Source organism: Chiloscyllium punctatum, chromosome 5, assembly GCF_047496795.1.
Source record: "Chiloscyllium punctatum isolate Juve2018m chromosome 5, sChiPun1.3, whole genome shotgun sequence".
Classification (NCBI taxonomy): Eukaryota; Metazoa; Chordata; class Chondrichthyes; order Orectolobiformes; family Hemiscylliidae; genus Chiloscyllium; species Chiloscyllium punctatum.
This window is the reverse complement of record NC_092743.1, coordinates 61795558-61823488: the sequence shown is the minus strand read 5'-3', so window position 1 is coordinate 61823488 and position 27931 is coordinate 61795558.

The following is a 27931-nucleotide window of genomic DNA, read 5'->3' as shown; positions in this document are numbered from 1 at the left end:
GAGTTACAGAGCTGGAAATCTAATGTGCTCTGTTGGTTAAAGTGATTCAAAAGTAACAGCTTCTCACAGAATAGCAGCTACAGAGTCTTCTGTTTGTAAGGAAGAAGGAAGTTTGACACAAAGCCAGGGACAAATGGCTTAAAGGTGTAGTCCATTGTTTTTAAGTTTGAATCATCGATAGCAGAAAACTCACTATGGAATGAGCATCCAGTGACACACTTCCTGAACTAGTTCTGTTCAAACAAAGTGTGCAGTTCTATTTTAAAGATCAAACAGGAGGTGGTCCCATGGAAATAACTAGCTTTTCCGCAGGTGATCGGAAAGGTCTGGAAAAGATCTAGAAAGTTCTCAAAGACCAGCTCAAGATAAGAATTAATTTCAGGCTTAACAGAGTCAAAATCATGTCGTATAAAGAGCAACCCTGTTGATGACTTTGTCAGGAGATGTTGCACAAACAAACCTCAGTGTTAATTTTCCAAAAAAAGGGCTATCAGAGACACTCAAATGAATTAGTTATAGAATCCCTACAATGTGGAACCAAGCCAGTTGGCCCATGAAATCTACACTAACCCTCCAAAGAGCATCCCATCCAGACCCACCTTATCCCTGTAACCCTGCATTTATCATGGTCCAACTAGCCTGCATATCCCTGAACCCCACACAGACAGTTGCCCAAGGCTGTTATCAAATCCAGGTCCCTGGTATTGTGAAGCAGTAGTGCCAACCACTGAGCCATCATTTTACCCTGTGGAACGAAGTTGGTACTAATTAAAGTCTTCAGGTAGAATCTTCTGGAGAAGTAGAGGTGTCACACTATGGATGCATTACTTGGAGATAGATATAAACATGAAGCCATAGTAGCAGGCCAGCAACAATTACATGCGTTACGTACAGCCAACACAATTGTCACAGTCAACAAAATGAAACAAATCAACAAAACCTGGTGTCTGATGTGTTTGTCACAACTGTCCAGAAACTGTCAAGCTTTTTTTAATATCTATAAAGGATGTGGCACAAAGGGACTTTGGGCAGGCATGTGCAGGAAATTGAGTTATAACAGCTGAGCCAGACTGCTAAATGAAACACAGGTGACTAACAAAGTGGTACACCACCACAAAAGTGGCAGCGAGGGAAGTGCTAAGAAGCTAAACAAACAGAAACAAATCAATGAAGTTCAGTCAACAGCACAAACGACAAATTTCAGAAGATAACCAAACATTCCATGGAGAAGGTGAGGACTGCAGATGCTTGAGATCAGAGTTGAGAGTGTGGTGCTGGAAAAGCACAGCAGGTCAGGCAGCATCCGAGGAGCAGGACAATCGACATTTCAGACATAAGCCCTTCACCAGGAATTCCACATCATTATTCTCACAGACTGTTTTGATGGTACAAAGTGATCAGAAATCTTTATAACCATTCATATCATATGTCCTGAAAAGGCAAAATAAAGCACACAACAAGTTAAAGTTATCACAGGAGTTAATGTCAAGATATTTCCAGGGTGCATCCTGAAAGATATGTAACCAGCAAGTGGCACATCATGTTACATTCTGTAATAGGCCGCTTCACAGCATATAATGAATCATCAATTCTGTGTATTGGCAGAGTCACACTGCATTACACAATCTCATCTTAGTTTATCGAAATTGTCTACATGATAATTACCAATAGTCCAACCATAGAAGGATAAGCAATATGTACAGGTCTCAGGTATAGTCACAATTCATAAGATTCAAATCACATTAGCATTGCCACACTAGATAAGATACCCTACTGCAAGCAAACTTACATCACTTTCCCGTCAATAGGAACTGTTCCAAAATCTACTGAATTATTAAAGGAAACCACTATATATCTATATTGCTCCTTCCTTCAAAAGGAGGGGAGGCAATGTCCTCATGCTATTATCATGAGACTATTAATTAAGAGTTGAAAAATGTGGTGCTGGAAAAAACAGCAGGCCAGGCAGCATCCGAGGAGCAGGAGAGGAGGCCCAGGTAATTAGGAGGCCCAGGTAACGTTATGCTGGCCTGAGTTTGAATGCTGGAATGGCAAATGTAGAATTTAAATTCAATAAATATCTGGAATTAGGAGTCTGATGATGACCATGAATCCAAAGACAATTGCCAGGAAAAGCCCATCTGGTTCACTAATGTTAAAGTCGCAGGCATCTGGAAGCTCAGGGTCTTTTTAGCAGACAGAGTGTAGGTGTTCTGTGAAGCTATCACCCAGTCTGTGCTTCCTTTTCCCAATGTAGAGGAGATCTCATTGTGAGCAGTGAATGCAGTAGAGTGGACCAGTGTGTCTTGGAAGGAATGGTTCTTGCAGAAGGCTAACAAGGGAGAGGAGCGGAATATGTGTCTGATGGTAGCATCTTGCTGGAGGTGGCAGAAATCGTGGCTAATGATCCTCTGGATGTGGTGGGTGGTGGGATGGTAGAAGGGGACCCCTTAATGCTGTTGTGGGAGGGAAGAGAGGGATTGAGGGTAGAAACATGGGAAATGGGTCAGACCTGTCAAACACAGCGCTTGGGAATACTTTGTTGAGGAAGAAGGTGGACAACTCAAAACTCCCTTGTGGAAGCTGTCATCATCGGAACAGATGCAATGGAGACAGAGGAACTGGGAGAATGGAATAGAGTCTTCACATGAATCGGGGGAGAGAGTGCAAAGAAAATTTACTGAATTTTACCAGAAATGAGAGATTTTAGATACAAGGAAAGTAAAGAAATATTGGGCTTATTCTCCTTGGAGCAGAGAAGATTAAGAGGTGGCCATACTGAGGTGTTTAAAATTCTGAACAATTTTGACGGGGTTGTAATGTCAGTAACTAGGAGTCATAATGTAAAGACTGTCAGCAAGAGACCTAGGAGTGAGATGAGGGGAAACATCTTTACTTAGAGGGTTGTTAGGAATAGGTACGTAGTGTTTGGGAGAGTAGTGGAGCTGGTTTCCATACGAGTTTTCAGAAGAGAATTAGATATATATTTAAAAGTAATTAATTTAGAGGGCTATGACCTCCTTCTGTAATGTAAAATTCTAAGATTCTATGATTGTTTAACTTTTCAGACTACCATCGTAGCAGACAAATCAAGTCTATAGACAGAGTCAAATGCAGGAGAGGAAGATTTTTAATCACTCCCAGTCCAGGGCCATTGGGAGAGAGGCAGCATGGGATTGGCGCTATGAACATATGGTTTAACTGGAGTCAGAGTTGGGTTTGTATTTGATATGGAGGTCAGTCATTATAATATTGAAAAATTTGAGTAGCTATGTGGATTAAATGGATATGGACTCTGTTTATCCAGAATTCAGGAAACTGAGCAACTGTACATGTTGCCTTCAACTGTGTTGTGTTCGATTATGTGAGTCAATTTATTATAAGTGTTTATCATGCTTGAATAGTTAAGCCTCTGACTGTTGTCTCAGGAAAAAATAAACTGCAGTTATTGTTGGAAGATCCTATTGAAGATTTTAATTTATTTATGTGAGTGAGCATTTATGCTCCTCACAGCGACACATTAATTCCATTAGTTTATAAAACATGAAGTGGTTCCCATTTTCAATTCATACTGAAGTTGTAACAGGAGCTGAAATGACCGGAAGAAGATGGGATCATTGATCAAACCAAGTCATCACTGTGAGTATCTAGTCAAGATTAGAGTCAAAATTAATGTTTCAGGCAAGAACCCTTCATTAGGAATGATTCCTGATGAAGGGCTCCTCCCCGAAACGTTGATTTTGCTGCTCCTCGGATGCTGCCTGACCTGCTGTGCATTTCCAGCACCACTCTAATCTTGACTCTAATCTCCAGCATCTGCAGACCTCACTTTTACCCACTGTGGATATCTAACGTAGTAATTCACTATGCAAAAATGAACTTATGCACCGACTTTAAAGTAGTCGACAAAGCTACCATTTCAGTCAAGTGCTCACTCCTTGCAACCCTAGGTTCAGCATCATTTCATGATTCTCCAATATCCAAGAATCTCAACATTCAAGAGCAATTTTCAGACACCTCTAGCAGAAAAAATATGTTATTCATGAAAGTGTGTTTCAGTATTGTACTCTGTCAGTGAACAGGTTCAGTTTGGACAGTTAGCAATGTCCTCACCCCATATTAGCAAGAGCCTCACTGCTGTTCAAATATTGAGAACTATCAATGTAATTCAATCTTGGTTTCAGTATAAAAATGAGAGCCATGTTTGACTTGCCTATCATGCTAGGAGCACTGAGCATGAAGAAATAACAGGGTCAAATGTGGGCCAAAAAGGTCCTATCATTTCAGTTTTCTAAGATTCATTTTTGGACTGGGAGGAGTAAAAGTGTTCCTCTAGTCCCCACAGGAAACCCTAAGATGCTGGGTTTCGCTTTTTTCAATTCATTTGTGGGATGAGGGCATCAGTGCTAGACTACCATTTATAGTTCATCTCTATGCCCTTGGGAAGGTAGTTGTGAGCTATTTCCTTGAACTGTTGCAGTCTCCAGTGTTAGCGAGGTGGCCATAGTCACCCATCTTCCCCACACACATTCCAAAACTCACTATTAACATGGCTCACTGGCTGTGGCACCCTCTGATTGAGCTTGGTGCATTCACAGCTTCGACAGGTCACTGAGCTGGTTGCTTTCTCTGATTATTAAGTGCATGTTGTTACTAGAATGAGCACAGCTGACTCACAGCTTGTTATTCACCAGTGAACCAACAGAACCTGCAACGATAAAATAGACTGAGACCATTGTTTTGAGGAGGCTGTTTAAAGTGGCGACTGCTACAATTGATCAAACAGAACCTGACAGGTTTTAGTCTGTGATTAAAATGTCAGAATCAAAGGAGTACAGCAGAGACTGCATGAGATGCAGCACATACTGTATAAGTTGTGTGTACTTGCAAATGGTTCATTTAATGTTGCAACACAAATATGTTTGACCCAACTCCAATATATTTATGGCTCTTTTGTTAAAGCAAATGAAGGGTTTGCTTCAGTGACAGGATGATGTTGACTTCACCCGCTCAATAATAGCAATGTGTATTATGTGTGAGAAACAAGGTGGAAATAGACCCTGGAAAGAGACATTGGCTTAGACTTTAGCCTGGGTTTTGTTATATTGTTATATTATCCATAAATAGCTAGAAACTAATCATTATGGAAACATGTACCCCAGGATGCCACTTTTACTGCTGCTTTGTAGTCATGAGCTATTCAGTCTACCAATCACATGGAGGGTTGCAAGAAATACACTCAACCAGGTTCAGCATTGTGTGTCTGAAGTGTGAACATTTCTAATTGATGGGAACCAGGAGACATAACATGGGAACAGTGAGCTCCCTGTGTGTAAAAATCCAAACATTTGGAACAAATTTAATGCAGAATTACGTTGCAATCTAAACCAAAGCCCACGAGAGAAAGACTGAGTGATTTGTATGAAACAAAACGACCACCACTGGAGCAATAAACACACAGGCTCCAGCCCATTTCAATTAGGATGCTGATGATGCGGAGACATCAAAGATTGTTAACACCAAAGGGTAAACTGACATGCAGTGGTTATTGAAAAGGCACAAGTGAAGAAGTAAAGGTCAGCTGCATTTTTCTGTGGGCAAGAGAAAAAAGGACAAATTTGTTTAATTGCTGGAAACTGAGTGAAAATTCTTGGAAAAGCCAAGACGTGAGAAATGTTGCACACATCCCTTGCTAAAATCAAGCCATTGGATCTACTGATATGAATTTCAAGGGTTAAGGCAGGAATCAGATCAGGCTATTGACAGTTTTACAAGATTAGGGGGACTTCAAGACATATTTTTAAGGTGAGAGGAGAAATATTTAAAAAGATACATGAGGGCAATTGTTTTGCACAAAGAGTGGTTCATGTGTGGAATGAATTTAAAGAGGAGGTGGGTACAGTTACAATGCTTAAAAGACATTTGAATAAGAAATGTTTGGAGGGATATGGGCCAAGCGCAGGCAGGTGGGACTAGTTTAGTTTGAGTTTATGGTCAGCATGGCCTGCTTGGACCAAAGGGTCTGTTTCCCTGCTGTGTAACTGTATGACTCTATAAGATTAAAGAATGCAGCCAGAAAGCATAAATTTTAATTTTATATATAAAAACACAAGTGAACGGCAGCTAGATTGGCTCATCACAGGTTCTACATCATGTCCACTCAATAGCTCTCACCCAACTCATTCTCCCAATCACCTAATCCTACGTGCTCACTCAGTGGGAGCACCTTTAGCACCTATCCCTGCTCCTGCATTTTCACCAATGGCTCTTCCATCCACTGTCAAGATGCTCAGTGTCTTCCTTGAGTTGTTGCAAGAAAGATTTCACCCTCCCTTTACTGGAATGCTGTCTCCACCCTCCCCTGGATAGTTACCTATCAACAGACTAGTTGCTCCTGACCATGACCACGGCCGACCCCCTGAAGTGGAATCAGACAAACCCCTTCTGAGACTGTTGTCCTACCCACTACTGTTCATAGTCCTTCATAGCCCCCACTAACAGCTGGTCCCATTTGACTTTTAGACATGGTACAGTGGCTCAATGGATAACACTGCTGCCTCGTAGCATCAGGATCCTGGGTTCAATTCCAACCTTGAGTAACTGTCTGTGTGGAATTTGCACATTCTCTGCATGGGTTTCTGTGGGTGCTCCAGCTTTCTCCCACAGTCCAAAGATATGCAGGTTAGATGGACTGGCCATGCTAAATTGCCCCATAATGTCCTGGGATGCACAGTCTAGATGGTTTAAACATGATAAATGGAGAGTTATGGAGGTGGGTGTCTGGGTGGGATGCTCTTAGGAGGATTAGTGAGGACTTGATGGGCCCAATGGCCTCTTCTTGCACTATCGTGGTTCTATGGTCAGTTGATTGAAGCATCTGCCAAAGGTTGTAATTTATGGCTCTTAGCTTCATTTCTTAGTGCTTGCTTACTTGGAGGCTGTTGGTCACTGTGGTTTGCACTGTTTTTTCATGCATTGGAAACAGCTGACAGCTTGGCACTTATGCGTATTGCAAGAAGATTTCCTGAGGCAATGCCTTTGAGGAGAACTACACTAAAAATGGTAGTGGCAAATTTAGTTCAATTTTTGTTTACAAGATATGGCTTACCTAAAGAATGTTTTGTCACAAAAATTCAAAGAAATAATGGTCAGTTTGGAAATAAGCCAATTTATATTTTTAGCTTATTATCCATATTCTCAAGCAGTAGTAAGATTAGATTACTTACAGTGTGGAAACAGGCCCTTCGGCCCAACAAGTCCGCACCGCCCCGCCGAAGCGCAACCCACCCATACCCCTAACCTAACACTACGGGCAATTTAGCATGGTCAATTCACCTGACCTGCACATCTTTGGACTGTGGGGGGAAACCGGAGCACCCGGAGGAAACCCGCACAGACACTGGGAGAATGTGCAAACTCCACACAGTCAGTCGCCTGAGGCAGGAATTGAACCCAGGTCTCTGGCGCTGTGAGGCAGCAGTGCTAACCACTGTACCACCGTGCCACCTAGTAAATAGATGTCATCAAAAGTTAAGGACCATGATTCATGCTTGTTGTTAGTGGTGTTTGAATTATACAATAACAATGATACCTTGTTATTATTTGTTAAAAGGGATGCTTCTAATGACTCCACAGGATTCCGTTGTTTTGAATTGATACGTAGACATGAGGTGAGAGGACCCATTAAATTAATAAACAAAAACAAAGCTCAGAGACTGCATCTTTGATCTATATATCAAAAACACAAACCTAATCAAAACCTGTGAGTTGACCAAAAGGGATTGGTAGAGTGCTCAATAAACAATGAAAATTACAGCAGATATAAAGGCCACAGCTCAGTATTTTGTTACTTTGATGGTAGTATTGTTACCTCTCTTTGACGAATGACAAAACGCAAAGGTTTACTGGGCCTTATCAGGTCAGAAATAACTCAGTGATGTGAAATATGTAGTGAGTACTCTAGCCAGGAGGAACATCAGTAAGTGTCAATACATTAAAGTAATACTATGACATGAAAAACAGTTGGGAGACTGGTGTATTTATGGCAGTGAAAGAAGTAAGGAGGAAAGTAAAAATATTAGAAGAATTCGAGAACGAATCAGAAATTGAAAATTTAAAATTTGACCCTCCAGCGTTCAGATTGGACAAAACAAAGTGCTTGGAAAGTTAAATGGAATCTTATGCCAGCTCCCAAAAAACTAACAAAGTAACTCACAAAAGTTATGGCAGACTTATCCATCGATTTGTGTGAAGAGGTCAGGGGGCATGTCTTTGATTGTACATGATGTACATGTACATGTATGTTGCCCATTAAACAGTGTCCTTACCTTACAAACTAGAGACGTTAGTTCAAGTAAGAGAAGAGATCAAGTTCAAGATAGGCAATGACAATAATGAATTCATTCATACTTGCGTGAGCTCACCTTTTGTGATGGTGCCAAAAGCAGATGGATCACAATGATTGTATATTAATTATCACAAAGTTAACACCGAAATAAAGGTTGCTTCATATCCAATTCCAGGAATGGAGGACTGTATTGAGAGGATTAAACAACACACTTTGTACCAAAAAACCTTGTTGAAAGAATATTTGCAAGTCTGGAACAGCCAAAGAAAAATCAGCTTTTACAGTACCAGCTGGATTTCTCAATGTGCAAAGATGGCATTTGAAATGAAAATTGCACCAGTCGCTTTTCAAAGATTAACCAGCAAGGATTTAAAAGAATTATGCAACTGTTTTCCTGTATGTATAGATGACTTACTTGACAAATCTGGGGGGCACATTTCTACACAAGTTACAAGAGCGAGTTTGGTCACAACCATGGCCAAGCAGAAGTCACTTATTTGGACTATAATATGAAATAAGGCCAAGTAGTACCTTGCAAAAATACGAGCTATCTTGGAATTTCTTGTGCCTTTTTGTTTGTAGTAGATCAGCATAAGAGAATTTTAGCAGAAGCTCGTTTGGATTTCTGCACTGTTGTGGGTCCTTCGACAAATATTTTAAAGAAAGCCAAGAAATTTTAATGCATTAAAGAATGCCAGAGTGTCTTTCACAACTTGAAAGCTGCACTAACTACTGTGCTGGCTTCAGCAGCACTAACTTATGCTAACCTCTTTAAACTGCCTGTTGATGTCAGCAATGTCTGCACTAGTGCATTGTGGGACTGAGATGGGGATCAAACAGTCAATCAGTTATTCTTCTTGCAAGGTAAATTCAGGTCACCAGAAATATTCAAGTATGGAGAATTTGGCATTCGCAGTACAATACTTTTAAGTCTGCATATCTAACAACTCTGTTGGGACTGTTTTTTATGCGAATCATAATAATTTCACTTCTCTTTAAAGATTTCATGCCAAGAATTTGGAGACTATCTTTTATGCTGGAAATTGATGCCACAACTGTACAATTTGAAAAGTATTCACATCAAAAGAAAAGACAATATTAAGCAATGCTTTATCAAGGACAAATAAGGTTGAAAATGAATATCATGATTAAAATTAACGTATGGAGAATATTATTATTATTATGGAAAGTCCTTGTGCATTTAATGTGAATATCGTTACCACCCAAATGAAATGTGTATTGATAGAAGAATAGAGCAAATGATAATACAAAAATGAAAACGCCTCTAAAAGATACCTTTCTCTTTTGTTTGCTATAAAGAGGTGCAAAGAAGGTACATGGTAAATTAAGGATCCATCTGTGGAGAGAAATCAAAGTTAACATTTCAGGTCCAGTAACCCTTCCTCAGAGCTAATGGTAGAGAAAAAAATGTTTTTTATGCAACAGATAGGGCAGGGGTAATAGAGTCAATGATGGTAATGACCAGAAAGAGTGAAGAATAGTCGTAGAGTCATGGAGTTGTATAGAGCATGGAAACAGAACCTTTGGTCTAACTCATCCATACCGACTAGATATCCTCCATAAATCTTGTTTCATTTGCCAGTATTGACCCACATCCCTCTAAACCCTTCCTATTCATATACCCATCCAAATACCTTTTAAATGTTGTAATTGTACCAGTCTCCACCACTTCCTCTGGCAGCTCATTCCATACACACACCACCCTTGGCATGAAAAAGGTGCCTCTTAAGTCCCTTCGAAATATATGCCCTCTCACTTTTAACCTCGGCCCACTAGTTTTGGATATCCCACCCACCCTGGGGGAAAGATATTGGCTCTTCACACTATTAATGTCCCTCACGATTTTACAAAACTCTATAAGATCACCCCTCAGCCTCTGAATCTCCTGGAAAAACAGCCCCAACCTATTCAGCCTCTCCCTGTACCTCAAACACTCCAATCCTGGCAACATTCTTGTAAATATTTTTTGAACCCTTTCAAGTTTCACAACATCCTTCATCTAGCAGGGAGACCAGAATTGCATGCAATATTCCAAAAGTGGCCTATCCAATGTCCTATTCAGCCACAACATCACCTCCCAACTCCTGTACTCAATGCACTAACCAATAAAGGCAAGCATACCAAATGTCTTCTTCACTATCCTGTCTACCTGTGAACCTGTGAAACTATGAACCTGCACTCCAATCTCTCTTTGTTTAGCAACACCTCCCAAGCCCTTACCATTAAGTATTATAAGTCCTATCCTGATTTGCCTTTCCAAAATGCAACACCTCACATTTTTCTAAATTAAACTCCATCTGCCACTCCTTAGCCCATTGGCCCATCTGATCAAGATCCTGTTGTAATCTGAGGTAACCTTCTTCGCTGTTAACTACACCTCCAATTTTGGTGTCATCTTCAAACTTACTAACTATACCACCTGTGTTCACATCCAAATCATTTATATAAGTGACAAAAAGCAGGCGACCCAGCGCTGATTCTTATGGCACTCTACTGGTCATAGGCCTCCAGTCTGAAAAATAACCCTCTAACATCACCTCTGCCTTCTACCTTCAATGTGTGGTGCTGGTATGAGTGTTCTGGTTTGTTGGTTGTCTCATTGGGATCGCTGCTGACATCCTGGAAGAATTCCCAGAGTCTCATTCGTCTGATAAATTCCTTGTTCAATATATCGTTTTAGTTGCGTGACACTATAATCTTTTGCAATAAATTCTGTGTCTTAAGATCCTGTTCAACAGCTACCTGATGAAGGAGCAGCACTCAGAAAATTAGTACTTCCAAATAAACCTGTTGGACTGTAATCTGGTGTTGTGCGATTTTTAACTTCTATCTTTGAGCCAGTTCTGTATCCAAATGGCTAGTTGTCTCTGTATTCCATGTGATCTAACCCTATTAATCAATCTACCATGAGGAACCTTGTCGAATACCTCACTGATGACCATATAGATCACATCCACCGCTCTGCCCTCATCAAACCTCTTTTGCTACTTCTTCATAAGCTCAATCACGCTTGTGAGACATGATTTCCCATGCACAAAGCCAAGTTGACTATCCCTAATCAGTCCTTGCCTTTCCAAATACATGTACATCTTGTCCCTCAGGATTTCCTCCAACAACTTGCTCACCACCAATGTCAGGTTCACCGATCTATAGTTCCTTGGCTTGTCCTTATCATTCAGTCTTCCGGCACCTCACCTGTGACAATCGATGATACAAATATCTCAATAAGAGGCCCAGCAATCACTTCCCTAGTTTCCCACAGAGTTTTAGGGTGTACCTGATCAGGTCCTAGGAACTTATTCACCTTTATGTATTTTAAGACATCCAGCACTTCCTCGTCTGTAATATGGACATTTTTCAAGGCATCGCTATTTATTTCCCCACATTCTCTAGCCTCAATATCCTGCTCCACAGTAAACATTGATGCAAAATGCACATTTAGCATTTCACCCATCTCCTATAGTTTCACACATAGGTGGCCTTGTTCATCTTTGAGGGGTCCTATTCTCTCCCTAGCTACCCTTTTGTCCTTAAGATATTTGTAGAATCCCTTTGGATTCTCCTTAACTCTATTTGCCAAAGCTACCTCATATCCCCTTTTTGCCCACTTGATTTCCCTCTTAAATATACTCCTACTGCCTTTATACTCTTCTAGATATTCCCTTGATCTCTACTGTCTATACCTAACACACGATTCCTTTTTATTTTGAAACAAAACCTTCAATTTCTCCAGTCATCCAACATTTCCCACACCTACCAGCCTTGTCCTACTGTCTCCGGACTCTTGTTATCTTATTTCTGAAGGCTTCCCATTTTCCTGCCATCCCTTTACCTGATAACATCCACCACCAATCAACTTTTGAAACTTCTTGCAAAATACCATCAAAATTGGCTTTCCTCCAACTTAGAACTTTAACTTTTAGATCTGGTCTATCCTTTTCCATCACTATTTTAAAACTAATATAATTATGGCCACTGGCCCCAAAGTGCTCCCCCACTGACACCTCTGTCACCTGCACTGCCTTATTTCCCAAAAGTAGGTCATGTTTTGCACCTTCTCTAGTAGGTACATCCACAGACTCAATCAGAAACTTTTCTTGTACACATTTAATAAATTCCTCTCCATCTAAACCCTTAGCACTAAGGCAGTCTCAGTCTATGTTTGGAAAGTTAAAATCCCCTATCACTACCACCCTATTATTCTTACTGATAACTGAGATATCCTTACAAAATTGTTTCTCAGGTTCCTGCTGACTAATGGGGCTGGGGTGGTGGGGTAGAGTGGGGTTGGTGTCTATAGTACAATCCCAATAAGGTGATCACCCCTTTCTTATTTCTCAGTTCCATGCAAATAGCTTCCCTGGATGGATTCCCAAGAAAATTCTCCCTAATCCAGTTGTAATGTTATCCCTTATCCAAAATACCACTCCCCGTCCTTTCTTGCCCCACCCGCCCCTTTCTATCAAACCTATAGCATCTATACCCTGGAACATTAAGCTGCCAGTCCTGTCCATCCCAAGCCCTGAGTTTATAGTTACTATGATATCTCTTGTTCCCAACCAAGCCCTGAGTTCATCTGCCTTACCTGTTAGGCCTTTTGCATTGAAATAAATGCAGTTTAACTTATCAGTTCCACCTTGCTCTCTGCTTTGTTCCTGCCTGCCCTGACTACTTGACCCACTCCTTTTCCCAACTGTATCAGTCTCAGACTCATTTCCTTCCTTGACATGTCTATTTCTGGGGACAGGCTGGCCACCAAGAACCACTACAAAACAACCAACTCCCATAGTTACCTTGATAATACATCTTCATATCCAGCTCCCTGTCAAGACTCGATTCTATTCTCCCAGTTCCTCTGTCTCCGTCCCATCTGTTTAGATGATGCCAATTTTGACATTGGGTCCTCTGAAATGTCCACCTTCTACCTCAACTGAGTATTTTCCAGCACGGTAGTTACAGCAGCCTCAGCTGGGTCTGACGTATCTCTCACACTTTGGCTCTCACCCCCTCACTTCCCTCCCGCAACAGTGATAGGGTCTCCCTTGATGAAGTGCTCCTGCCCGAAACATCAATTTTCCTGCTCCTCGGATGCTTCCTGTCCTGCTTTTCCAGCACCACTCTAATCTTGATGCCCCCTGGTCCTCATCTAACATTCCCCAAAATGCAAATCCAGAGGATCATTTGCTGCCATTTCCACCATTTCCAGCAAGATGCCACAATCAGATATATATCCCCTTCGCCACCCCTCCCTTGTCAGCAAGAAGCGTTCCCTCTAGGTATCCTGAACAACTCTTCCTTCACTCACAATACCACCCACTCCTATGGCACCTTCCCCTGCAACCGTATAAGGTGTAACTACGTCCTCCTCAGTATCCAAAGGCCCAAACACACCTTCCAGGTGAAGCAGTGTTTTGCCTGTATTTCAGTCAATCTAGTCTACTACATTCGCTGCTCACATTGTAGTCTCCTCTACACTTGGGAAACAAAGCACAGACGGTGTGACTGCTTCACAGAAAACCTACATTCTGTCTGCTAAAAAAGACCTTGATCTTCCAGTGCCCACCACTGTAACACACGACCCTGTACCCTGGCCAACATTTCCATCTCAGGCTTGCTGCAGTGGTCCAATGAGGCTCAGTGCAAGCTGGAAGAACAACACCTCATTTTCTGCTTGGGAACTCTACTGTCTTCTGGACTCAATATTGAGTTCAACAGTTTTAGGACTTGAAGCACCTTCTCCCATGTCCTTACCCCAACCCTCACACATCAGGCTTTGTTATCATATGGCAAAAGTGAGGACTACAGTTGCTGGAGATTAGAGTCAAGAGTGTGATGCTGGAGGAGATTAGAGTCAAGAGTGTGGTGCTGCCATGGTTTGCTATTGCACATAACCCATTGTTAGCCAATAATAGTCCCCAACAGCAGCTTTTCACTCTCATAGAGTGACCGTTATCTGCTCCTTTGCCTGTCCAATTGTTTTTCTCTCTCTTTGATCTCTATCTCCACCCATCATTAACTCCTTAATCCCACCCCTCGTCCTTATCTTCTGCATAAAACCCAACACTTTCCTTGCTACAATCAGTTGTGAAGAACATTAACTCTGTTTTCACTCCATAATTGCTGCCATACCTGCTGAGTTTATCCAGCAATTCCTGTTTTTGTTTCTGATTTCGAGCATACGCAGAACTTTTGATTTTTGTTTTCATATTTTTAGTATTACTTGGCATGTGAATGCTCAAGTAGGCAGAACCAAGCACAGCTTTAAGTTACATTTCGATACTGTGTGCGTTGAGGAGGGGAGATGGAATTTCAGTTTCATTGTTGAGTTCTGTGAGTGGTAACAGGTTGCCTGCAAAATTGATTTTAAACTCTCGAAGTGAATAGTCCAATGGTGCAGGATTATTGGAGAATTAAGTTAAGGTGTCCTGTGGCACAGAAAGACAGAAGAGAGAAATACATTGTTGGAGAAGGACAGGGCCCTCCAGAAGATCAGGGATTGTGCAGGGGTCTTTCAAAGGAAAGGTAGGTCACTTGGAGAGAAAATAGCTCTGTAACATCAGCACCACCGTTCAGCGAGTAAAGTTGATGAGACAGGACAAGAAGCATCTTCAGTGGCTGTCAAAGAAGAGTTAAAGAAACCCATGTGGAGAAATAAGTGAGCTGTGTTAGCAGCTTATTCAAAATTCTCTGGCAGACGCATTAGTTAATGAGATTGCATCGAATGAATGCAGATGTTTGAAAAAGGAACTAGCTGTACTCACAGAACAATGAACTTTAAAGTGGAAACACAGGCTGTTGTGTACAGTTTAGTGTACCTATCTCTGAGCCAGAACGCCTGCATTTTTCCTATCTTCGCCATTGTTGTGTTGTAACATTGCTGAACAGGTTGATTAGAAAATATCTAAAGTACTTAATCATAGATGACTTAATGGTGGTTTATTTTTTAAAAACAGAATAAACTCCACTTAGATTTGACCATCTGCAGGATTGTATTTGAGGGTGAAAGGTTTTTTTCTGTATTTAGTTGTAAGACATTTTCAATAATCCTTGTACCGTGTAGCATAGTCTATTTTTTTCCTTTTTGTGCAATAAATTTTATGTTCTGTTAAAATTGAGTAAGCAGACTTTTTAACTGACCACCACCATTAGAAAATTGCAAAGAATAAAACTTATTGGCTATCAAGCCAAGTTCCCTGTTGTAAGTGTCCTAACTTATCCAGTATCACCAACTGCTGGGATCACAACATTTTAATCTCAATTACCTTCTAGCCTTCTTCTCCTAGGTCCATGATTACAATTAGCACAAGTTACATTAACTATTGTTGTGTTGTTATTCTTTGTTATTCAGATTATTGGGAAACATAGATAACATTTCTGTCCCTTGGAGTCCCAGATCTATTCTCCCAACTTCCCTACCCAAGCCTGTGTGACATCATTAGAATGGGCAGAGCTTAATGTATCTCCAACATTAATCCTTTCAGAACCATTGCCTTATACAACAAAATGAAAACATTATCATGACCGCCACATTGAATGCTCTCATTAGGTCAGAGCTTATTATGTTGGATAGCTGAATTCACATTCCACATAACCTTTGATGTTGTGTCCAATCTGAAAAAGTAGGCTAAAATAATTGTTTATTAGAGAGTCATAGAGCCATAGAGAACAGAAACAGACCCTTCAATCCAAGATATCCATGTCGACCAGGTTTCCTAAACTAAATTAGTCCCAATTGCCTCTGTTTGGTCCATATCCTTCTCAACCTTTCCTCTTCATGTACCTATCCAAATGTCTTTTGAATGTTGTAACTCTACCTCCACTTATTCTGGTAGTCATTCCACATATGAGCCATGCTCTGTCTAAAAATGTTGCTCCTCAGCTCCCTTTTAAATCTTTCTCCTCTCGCTTCAAAAATATGACCCTTAGTTTTGAACTTTTTTTGACTTTTTGGAGGGACAATAATAAACACCAACAAATGAGTGAATGGCTAAATAAAAAAAAAAGACTTCTTTGCTTTTTAATTTTATCCTTTATTTAAGATACACGCAATTGCTTTTCTCAGGCGTATATATTTCCTAGTTATATTAATAGAATAGTTTTAATTCTCACAATTCCAAAATAAACTCAGGGACAACAAAACTTGCAACAGCATGATTCACTCTTCACGATGAGCTCAGGGTCTATTTAAAGATTCAAAAGATTTGCTATAACATGCCAAATCTAGAAACAGCCTGTTTCCATTCAGTATGAAGATGCTGTAAACATTGATAATCAATATTGCATTGTTTGTATTTGATACTCAAATATATATTAATTGAACAATGTACAAAATCTGAAATACTTAACCTATTGTATTCACCATCAGCATCAATCTTAAAGATTTTATGAAACAAATCCCTTAGATGGAACATTCCATATTGTACATTTATGGCTGATTGGGGTATAACATGGGGATAATTCCTATGTGGTATCGGTGTGATATACATAATGTGATCTTTGAATGAAATGGTAAATGATGGTCTACAGGAGGATCTTCAATACTGAGAAATCTGCAGACTGCTAATGCAAGTATGCAAAAGAGAGGGTACCTCAAGATGGAGGTCCTCTCTCAGTACTTGAATTTGTTGCAATTGAAAATAGACACCACCATCAAACTGTTTTTCCCCAATAATTGGCATTCATCCAGCCAAGCTGTGAGGTGTGGGGAGAGGTTCTTAAATTGTGATTTGAAGCTTTGACTCTCCAGTCTGCTGCTGGGAGACTGTCTCCTTTCACTGCTTTGATGGGATTTAAATTTAGATTTATTGTCATGTGTACTCAAGTACAGGAGTACAGCGAAAAGTGTATAACGTCGCCACACATGGCCCCACTTTAGGTACAAAGGTACCTAGATACAAAAAAACTTAGATACAAAGTAGTAAAAGAGACAAAGTTAAAATATTAAGCATTTCCTTCATAGAATAGGTAGCAAGGTAAAGAAATAAAATAATATTTAACATTAAACTCCTTAATATAAACTCGAAAAATAAAGGAATACAGTTCAACAGTTTGGAACACTGCATGCACAAACACAGATTGAACAATAGAGGGGTTTTAACCTCATTATGCAGTTAGTATTGTGCTTCGGATTCAGCCTTTCTGAAAATAACACATAGACATGAAGATGCCAGGAAGCAGACTTGTCCCATTCCCACTGCGGTTTGCTGTCCTCACACCTCCAGTGCAGCATCAGGCTTCGAAAGTCCAGTCTATGTCTAATGGTACAGATAGCGGCTATTCAGCCATTGAGTCCATGCTGATGCTTTGGTGAGAAATCTAGACTTTTCCATTCCACTTCATCACTATAGCACTGTAAGCTTATTTTTCTGAAGTGTCTATTCTATGTACTTTTGAATTCATTGTCTTTGCTCCCATCCTCCTCATGCACAGTCATCTCCAGCTCATTACCATGTGTTGTGTCGACAAATTGGTTCTTAAATCCTCCTAAACAATCTGCCCCAAATCATAAATCTGTGTCACCAAGTCGTCATAACATTAATAAGAACAGCTTTTTATAAACCTGTTACTACCTTGAACACTTCTATCAAATCTCCCCTCAATCTCCTTTATTCTAAGCAGAGACAGCTTAGATTCTCCAACCCAACTTTGTACCAAAACTCCCATATCCGAACGCATTCTGATAAGTGTTCTCTGCATATGTTGGCTCTCACATCCCTCCAAAGCTGTGGTGACCAGTATTGGAAGTAATATTCTAATTGTGAGGAAGTAACTGCATGAGTCACAATTTTTTTAAACCAGCCTTTCATGTGTTTTCTGTCAAATGTTTTCTTAAGATTCATATAAGCAACATTCACTGCCTTCCTCTCATCAACCTACTCAGTCACTTCATCAAAAATTAATTTGGATTAGCAAAAGCAATCAGCCTTCTATAAATTCATGCTCACTCCCATTAATTTAATTCAAAATTTTCCAAGGACCTATTAATTCTTTCCTTCATTGTTTCTAAAACCTTACTTATCACTGATATTAAATTGACTGACTTGTAATTATTAGTTATGTCCTGGCAACTTTTTTAATGACAAGGATGTAATGTTTTCCACTTTGTAACCCTCTTGTACCTCTGTTGTGTCTAGGGACATTTGAAAGATTGTGACAAGCCATCCACCAACTTCACCCCCTGTTTCCCTTAGCATAGAAACATAGAAGGTAGGAGCAGGAGTAGGCCACCCAACACTTCAATTCTGCTCCACCATTCAATATGATCATGGCTGATCATCAAGCTCAATACCCTACTCCTAACCTCCCCATATCCAATGATCCCTTTAGCCACAAGAGCTATATCCATCTCCTTCTTGAAAACACTTAATGTTTTGGCCTTAGCCATATTCCATTGTAGTGAATTCCACAGGTTCATCACTCTCTCTGGGTGAAGAAATTTCTCCTCATCTCAGTCCTTAAAGGCTTATCCCTTATCCTTAAACCTATGACCCCTAGTTCTGGACTCCCCTACCACTGAAACATCCTTCCTGCATCTAACATGTCTAGTCCTGTCAGAATGCTATCGGCTTTATAAGGGGCCATCATTCATAAGCTCCAGTGAATACAATTCTAACTGACTCAAACTCTCTCGTATGTCAGTCCTGCCACCCTAGCAATCAATTTGGTGAATGTTCGTTGAACTTCCGCTATAGTAAAAGCATCATTCCTCAGATAAGGAGACCACAAAAAGTCAAGGTGTTGTCTCACCAAGGTCCTGTATAATTGCAGTAAGACATCCTTGTTTCTGTACTCAATTCCTCTTACTGCAAATGCCAACATTCTGTTTGCTTTCTTTACTGCCTGCTGCATCAGTACACTTAATTTCAGTGACTGGTGCACGAGAACACCCAGATCTTGTTGCATATTCCCCCCTCTCAATTTTTTCCATTTTTTAAAATATCCAGAAATCCTCTTACCTACAGCTAAATGTTATTCTTCCCCATCCCCAAGGAACTTGTTCACCTATTAGTAAATCACTTGTGTTTTCCAATTGATTAATACATATACAAAGCCCATAATAATTGATCAATTTATGTACAAAACCCACAATAGTTGATTAATATATGTACAAAACCCATTATAATTTGATTAATCTATGTACAAAACCCATAATAATTGATTAATCTATGTACAAAACCCATAATAATTGATTAATTTCTATACAAAACCCATAACAATTGTGTGATTCTGTGAACAGCAATGGAAATCTAGGCTATTTCCTCAAGTCTCAGGAAGGGCATTGTACTAACAACGTTCTGCTGTCCTCTCTCAATTTATGGCCATTTGAATAATAGTAACAACCTGAGGTACAAACCATCAGATCTAGGTGACTTATCCACTTAAAGCATACGCAGAGGAGATGTTACTTCTTACGGACTGGCTGACTGTCAAATATACTATGCTTCCTGAGGCAGTAAATAGTACTCCATGGCCAGGTCATAAGCAACGTCCTAGTTTGTCATTGATACAAATATATGACATCATGGCACCTTCACTCCGGATGTTGGCAGCTGCTTGACTACATTATCACCATGAGCGAGGAACTGTGAGGCTGTTTGTATCACCCATGCTGTGATAGGAGCTGATAACTGCTGGAATAACTATCACTTAATTTGGTCTGTTATCTCCATCAACCTAGCCCCAAAACATCAGAAGCACTAACATCAGAAATTTAACATTGATATACTTAAAAGCCCTGCAAAGCCTCTCCAGCACCTCACAGAGAACTTAGTGACTCCAAATGAACAGGGACTTTGGAATGTCCACAGCATCAGGTCTATCCCATCACAAACAACACTTGTGAAGTGAATCTAGATTTCTCTCCCAGGAAACGTCCACATACTGATTTGATGAGGAAAATCAGAAGATCCAGGAGTTATTAAAATAAAAGTGGAAGACACTTCTGAACTGGAAACACCATCAAAACCTGAGTTTGACTGAAGATTGAGGTCCAACAAAAAAAAACCCCGTGACCTACAGGGCAGATAGTGAGCAGAAAGAAGACAGCAACAAACTAGCCATCATGGTATGTATAGATTCTTCAATAAAGTCAGATCATTTCCAGCCAAGGCAGCCAAGGAGTCAACCCACTAAGCAAAGAGCAGTGCTTGTCAAGGATAGCGAGGCAGTCAATGTTCATTAGAATGAGCATTTTCAGAATCTCCTCAACCAAGACTCAACATTCAACACAAGTGTCCTCAAATACATCCTGCCAGTGTTAACCATCACCATCTCAGCATAACCCCAGATTGACTTCATAGCTGAGAACCAACAAGACCATCACAGCATTCAGAATCCCTGCTGAAACATGAAAATATGGTAGTAAATGTAGTTCATAAACATGACCTCAGCTGGAAGGAGGAAAGCACTCCAGAAAACTCCGAGATGTTGTAATTGGGAGAATCTTCGAGAAAGGAGATGAGATTGATTATGATAACTCCAGAAGGGTATCCCTGCTGAGCACCACAGGGAAGGTCAAAGTAAAAATCCTCCTCAGTTGTGTCCACCCAGTGACTGGCAATCTCTTACTGGAGTCACATGTAGGTTCTGCCCAACAAGAAGCGCAGCGGCCATGATTGTCACAGCAAGACAAGTTTGGGAATATTGCAGAGAACAGCAAATTCAAAACATGGTCTTTGTTGACCTAACAAATACCATTGAATCTGTAAATGAAGGAGCATCCTCCTCAAATTTGGTTGATCACAGTAATACTGCCCCATCCATCAATTACTGCATGATAGTTTGCAAGATGTGATCCTCACCAATGGATCCACCACGGACATGTACAATCTGGGGTCAGGCAAGGCTGTGTCAATGCATCAAAACTCTAGAATCCCTACAGTGTGGAAGGAGGCCATTCAGCTCATTGAGCCTCCACCAACCCTTTGAAGAGCATCCCACCCAGAGCAATTCCCTGACTCTATCTCTGTAATCCTGATTTTCTCATGGCTAATCCACCTAGCCTGCACATCTCTGGATACTATGGGCAATTTAGCATAACCAATCTACCTAACCTGCACATCTTTGGACTGTGAGAGGGAACTGGAGCATCCGGAGAAAACCCACACAGACATGGGGAGAACATGCAAACTCCACACAGACAGTCACCCGAGAATGGAATCAAACCTTGGTCCCTGGTGCTGTGAGGCAGCAAAACTAACCACTGAGCCAATGTGCTGCCTGTTCTTCAGCTTCCTCACTGTAACATTACACCTCATACCCATGAAGCCTCCCATTGGTAAGGAGTTAATCTATTGGACAAACAGAAAACAGTTCACCCTGCACTGTCTCCAGCCCAGACTCAAGACTATGCCAACCTCTGTCAGCAAGCTATATTATGTAAATTATACTTCCATGTCCAATCTCCCAGAGGCTGACAAACATTTGGTAATGCGCTCACAGAGGAATATGAGAGACTAGGCCTTGAATAAACATCCAAAGACAAAGGATCAGCTTGCTCATATCATATGTATCACACAGAACTGTCCCCTGACTATCAAGATCCACAGTAGGTCAGTGAATCCAGACATCAATGATGAAATTCAACAAGGCATCCAGTGTGACAGCACAGCCTCTGGCCATCTGAGGAACAGAGTGTTTGATGACAAAATCCTCAAATCCAGCACCAAACTCATGATCTACAGGGCTGCAGTGTTACCTGTTCTTATCTATCATCAATGACATGGACCATGTACAACAAACATTTCAGACGACTTGAGAAATATCAGTGAAGCCTCTAAAAACCCAGAAAATCTAGTGGCAGGATAGGCACTCTAATGTCAGTATTCTCTCTCAGGCCAATATCCTCAGCGTCCAAGCAGTGGCTGTAATCAATCTGCTCCTTTGAGTGGGCCACATACCTGATGCAAGACTTTCAAAACAAACTCTCTAGTCTGAGCTTTGTCATAGCAAGCAGTTACCTAGAGGGCAGCGAAAATGCTTCAAAGTTGTGCTGAAAGCCTCCTTGAAAAAGTACAACATTGCCACTGACTCATGGGAATCTCTTGCACAAGATCGTCCTCATATCCACCAAGGTGCCAAATATTTTGAAAGGCTCCATGAATATCCCATGCTCAATAATGGAAGAGCCCAACGTGTCAGTGCAAAAGATAAGGCTGAAGTATTCGCAGCTAAGTGGATAATTTATTGCAGCCTCCTCCAGTGGTCCCCAACATCATTGATAACTCCATCTTCAGCCAATTCAATTCACTCTATGTGATATCAAGAAACAGTTGGAGAAATGGGATGCTGCAAAAGCTATCTGAAAACTTTCTGGCAAAAGTACTGAAGACTTGTGTTCCAGATCATGCTGCTCCAGTACTGTTACAATACTAGCATCTTCCTGGAAATGTGGAAAATTGCCAAGATTAGAGTAGTTCTGGAAAAGCACAGCAGGTCAGGCAGCATCCGAGGAGCAGGAAATTCGACGTTTTGGGCAAACGGATGCTGCCTGACCTGCTGTGCTTTTCCAGCACTACTCTAATCTTGACTCAAATCTCCAGCATCCGCAGTACCCACTTTCGCCCAATGTGGAAAATTGCCGAGTGATGTCCTGTATACAAAAAGTAGGACAAATCCAAGCCGGCCAATTACTGCCCAATGAGTCTACTCTCAGTCATCAGTAAAGAGATGGAATCACATGGAAATGATGGATTGTCATTGACAGTGTACTCAAACAGCACTTGCTCAGCAATAACCTGCTCTCTGATGCCGATTTGGGCTCCACCAGGATCACTCAGCTCCTAACCTCATTCAAGCCTTCGTTCAAACATGAGCAAAAGAGCTGAATTGCAAAGATGAGGTATAAGTGACAGGCCTTCACCTCAAGGTTACATTCTAACAAATGTGACATGAAGGAGCCCTATCAAAACTGGAGTCAATGTGTATCGGGGACAAACACTCCATTGGTTGGAGTTACAAAGGAAGATGTTTGTTCTTGTTGGAAGTCATTCACCTCAGCTCCAGGAGATCCTCAGCATAGTGTCCTAGGCCCAACTATATTCAACTGTTTCATCAATGACTTCTCCTTCAACATAAGATCAGAAATCAGAAAAACTCCTCAGATACTGGAACAGTCAATACCCAAATGCAGTAAGACCTGGACAGTTTCCAGGCGTGGCCCTCTGTAACTGAGTCCTTGACTTTCTAACCCATTGACCACAATCATTAGCACCTCTTCCACTATAATCCTCACACCACAAGGCTGCATAGTTAAGCCCCAACACACAAGACTGTGTGGCCAAATTCAGCCCCAACTCCTTTTATAAATTTGCTGATAACACTGCTGTTGTAGGTTGGATCTAAAACAACAATGAGACAGAATACAGGAAAGAGATTGAGTGTTTAGCAGCATGGAGTAAAGACAACAATCTTTCCATCAACATCAGCAAAACAGAGAAGATGGTCATTGACTTCAGGAATTGGAGTGAAGGAAACACCCTTCTTTGCATCAATGGGGCTGATGTGGAGATGGTAGAGAGCTTCAAGTTCCTGGGAGTGATGATCACCAACAATCAGTCTTGATCCACCACATCGATGCAACAGACAAGAAAGCACAACAACATTGCTACTTCCTCAAGGAGGCTAAGGAAATTCTGCATGTCCACAAGGATTCTCACCATTTCTTAGAGATGCATCACTGAAAAGCGTCCTCTCCAGATGCATCACAGCAAATGCCCTTTCCAAGACCACTAGAAAGTTCAGACAGTCGTGAACACAACCCAGTCTATCACGCAAACTAGCCTTCCATCCATTGACTTCATCTATACTTCCCACTGCCTCATGAAAGCAACAATATTATCAAAGACTCTTCCCACTCCAGTTATACTCTCTTTCACCCTCTCCGCTCAGACAGATGATATAAAAGTTTGAATACATGTGTTTACAGATTCAAGAGCAGCTTCTTTGCAGCTGTTATCAGACTTTTAAACCGGCCTTTCAAATGTTAATTCTGATCTCCCTCTCCCTGCACCCTCTCTGTGGCTGTAACACTGTATTCTGCACTCTGTTCTGCTACCTTGATGCACATTGCATGGTACGATGCCATTGACCAGAAACTGAACTGGACAAGCCATATATTGTGGCTACAAGAACAGGACAGAGGATAGCAATCCTACAGCAAGTAATGCAGCCATTCTGCACCACCTACAAGGCACAAGTCAGGAGTGAGATGGAATACTTCCCACTTGCCTGGATGAGTACAGTTCCAACAACACTCAAGATACTTCACACCATCCAGGATGAAGCAGGCCATCTGATTGGCAACACTTCCACAAATACCCACTCTCTCCATCACCTTTGCTCAGTAGCAGCAATGCGTACAATCCAAAAGATGCACTGAAGCAATTCACTAAAGCTCATAGACAGCATCTTCCAAACCCAAGACCACTTCTGTTGAGAAGAACAAGGGCAGCAGATACATGGGAACAACACCACAACTTGCATGTTCTCCTCCAAGCCACTCATCATACTGACTTGGAAATATGTTGCCATTCCTTCAGTGTTATTGAGTCAAAATCCTGGAATTTCCTCCATAAGGGCACTGTGGGTTGACCGACAATACACAGACTGAGAAACAAATGCTGGCCCAGCCAACGAAACCCACATCACACAAATTAATTGAAAAATAGGCCCAAATGTAAGGCAACTGTAAACAGTCAGAGAGGTGTGTGAATACTTAAAACATCCTATCCACATATCTTTAACTGCTACCTGCCCCTCCTGCAGTAGTGTGCATGGATCCAGCAGTGGGCTATTTAGTCACCTCAGGGTAGAACACAACACCAAGGTGGCAGAAAGCCATCATTGATTCAGATGGGCTGTTTAAGAGGGTGATGAAATTGCAGTATCAAAAAATTATCATCATCAGAATCATTGCTACTGAGGTATTTGACAATGGTTTTCCTCTTTTATTTATTTAGTATTTGACAGAGAATTAGTCCTCACTACTGATTTAAACTTCCCACACTGAAGAAGGGTCACCGGACACGAAATGTTAACTCTGATATCTCTCCACAGAGTTGAGACTGTAGTGCTGGAAAAGTGTAGCAAGTCAGGCAGCATCCGAGAAGCAAGAAAATTGATGTTTCGGACTAAAGCCCTTCATCAGGCCTTCCTGCTCCTCGGATGCTGCCTGACCTGCTGTGCTTTTCCAGCACCATACTCTTGACTCTAATCTCCAGCATCTGCAGTCCTCACTTTCGCCTAGTTGATTTCTCTCCACAGATGCTGCCAGATCTGCCGAGCTTTTCCAGTAATATCTGTTTTTGTTTCAGATTTCCAGCATGTGCCATTCTTTTGGTTTTTATTCCATACATAAACTTTGTTGGAAAGAAGTACTAACAACCAGCTACAGGTTTTGTATCACTCTTTGCTAATTAAGTGAATTAACTGAGCTTCCGACTGCTGGTTTGAATGGACAAAGTCAGAACTCAGGGCAGCTCATGAGGGAGAGGATATCAGACTGAAAAAATGTTCAGAACAGGTTGGGGAAGGAGCTCAACCCATACATGATCTACATTCTTACTTATTTTTGACAATTTGCTTATCAACTTACTCTGAGGAAAACTGATCAAAAAGGTGATAAAAAATCAATTATTTTATTAAAGAGTATAAGAAACAGGAAATAATTCAGCCTTGAGCCTGCTCTAACATTTAATACAATTGTGACACTTACAAATCCTCAATTGACTGCCAACAAGTAACACATTTACTGTGACACATTTATATATTGTTATCCCACTTCCTCATTTTTATTCTTAGAGTACTTAAGCATTGTCAAACAGCGTATGAAGTGGCAACTTTTTGTCTTGAACTCATCAGGACTGAAATGCAAGAAACCAACTTCATAAAGGAAACAATAATTTATAAATCATAAAAAGAGAGTGTGATTTCTCACTGTATTTTTGGAATAGAGATGGAAGCAGAATTGTGAATTGTTAGTCTTATTAAATGATTAAATACAAACCAAGAAGCTCTGTCTGATTAATTAGAGCATTTCCTGACAGATCCACTAAAGACTGGCTATCTCCATAATCCTTTCCTCATTGGCAAAGGAGCAATATGTGGACATATTCCTCTTGGTTTCAAAGTACAGGGTCCAGGAAGTGAATACATGTAGCTTCTAACATGAACATTTAACCATATTGTAATCTGAACCTATAAGTTTACATCAATTTCTAGTGTAATTCTTGGCACAATCAGAGTTATGTGGCAAATGTTACCCAATAGCTGAATCACATCTAATGTTGAACACTACGTTCTGGTTTTGTAAACACAGGTTGGTGAAGCAGACAGCACACTGCATATTGCAGACAGTCAAAGACATGTGTTATTTGATTTGGTCTACCAATCATTGGGGTATATGACCTGTATACATTTGTATGGTAAGCAGAACATCTTTTTGGCTTGTTGGTCGAAACCTGCTCATGGTGAATGGAGAACTCATCTGTTTACTGCAAAATGGCAAGGTGAGATTACTAGCTTCAGCTTTCTGAGATACTTACCCTATCCAGAGTAATCTGACATAGAGCTGACCACTTACAGGATCAAATATGGTGGCCTTAGACCCTTCCATGAATTAAAGTCTGTGCAGGAAGGGAGCAAGGGGTATACCAATTTCTGGAAGAGTTGCCCCAGAGTGCAACCCAAAGGGAAAAACCAATAGAATAAAACTGGAACTGGAATTACTGGTAATAATGGTACTAGTTTGAAGTAAACAAAATGAGGCAGAGCAGGATATGTCACTTATAAGCTTTACTTACTCTTCCTCCTACAAAAGTGCACCCTCTGAATATAACACTTCCCTTTATTCCCATGCATTAAAATATGCTTTGAAAGTTACATTGACTTGTTCTGCCTGCATGCCAAAGACTAGACAAGGGAATATTGTGGTTCCTTGAAATTTTAACAAACTCAATTCACCCTTAATTATTTATTTATTGTGGGTGGTCTGGTGCATCCAAATCTCAGCATTCATATCACGCATGTGAACTCAAGCACGGTCGGTGGCATTGTGGGCTACTGACCGAATGCACATGCTCCCGCTTCCAAAAACATACCTGGATGAGACATTTAGTATCCAGTCCTTCAAATGGACTGAATCAGAGCTGACAATAAGGCACAGTGTCAGCAGGAGGCTGTTCTTTGAATGCTAAGTAGACAAGCAGGAGGTTGGAAGAACACAGCATGCGAGTGTAACCCTTCTTCAGATTAAGAGGGGTTACACCCGAAGCGTTGACTTCTCCACCTCCTGATGCTGTCTGGCCTTGCGGTGGACTTCTAGCCTCCTGCTTGTCTACCTTGGATTCCAGCATCTGCAGGTTTTTTTTTGTTTCGTTTCTTGGATGCTGCTTGCTTGGTCTTCTCTCAGCTGACCCTGTGCTTTCTCCCACAACAACAACAATGTAGCAGAAAATAAAAGTTATTGTCAAGAACCATACCACATCTTCAAAAGCATGAACCAAGTGAAAATGAAAAGCCTCCCATGCTGCATCTGTCTTGTGTAGGCACTCAGCACATTGAGCA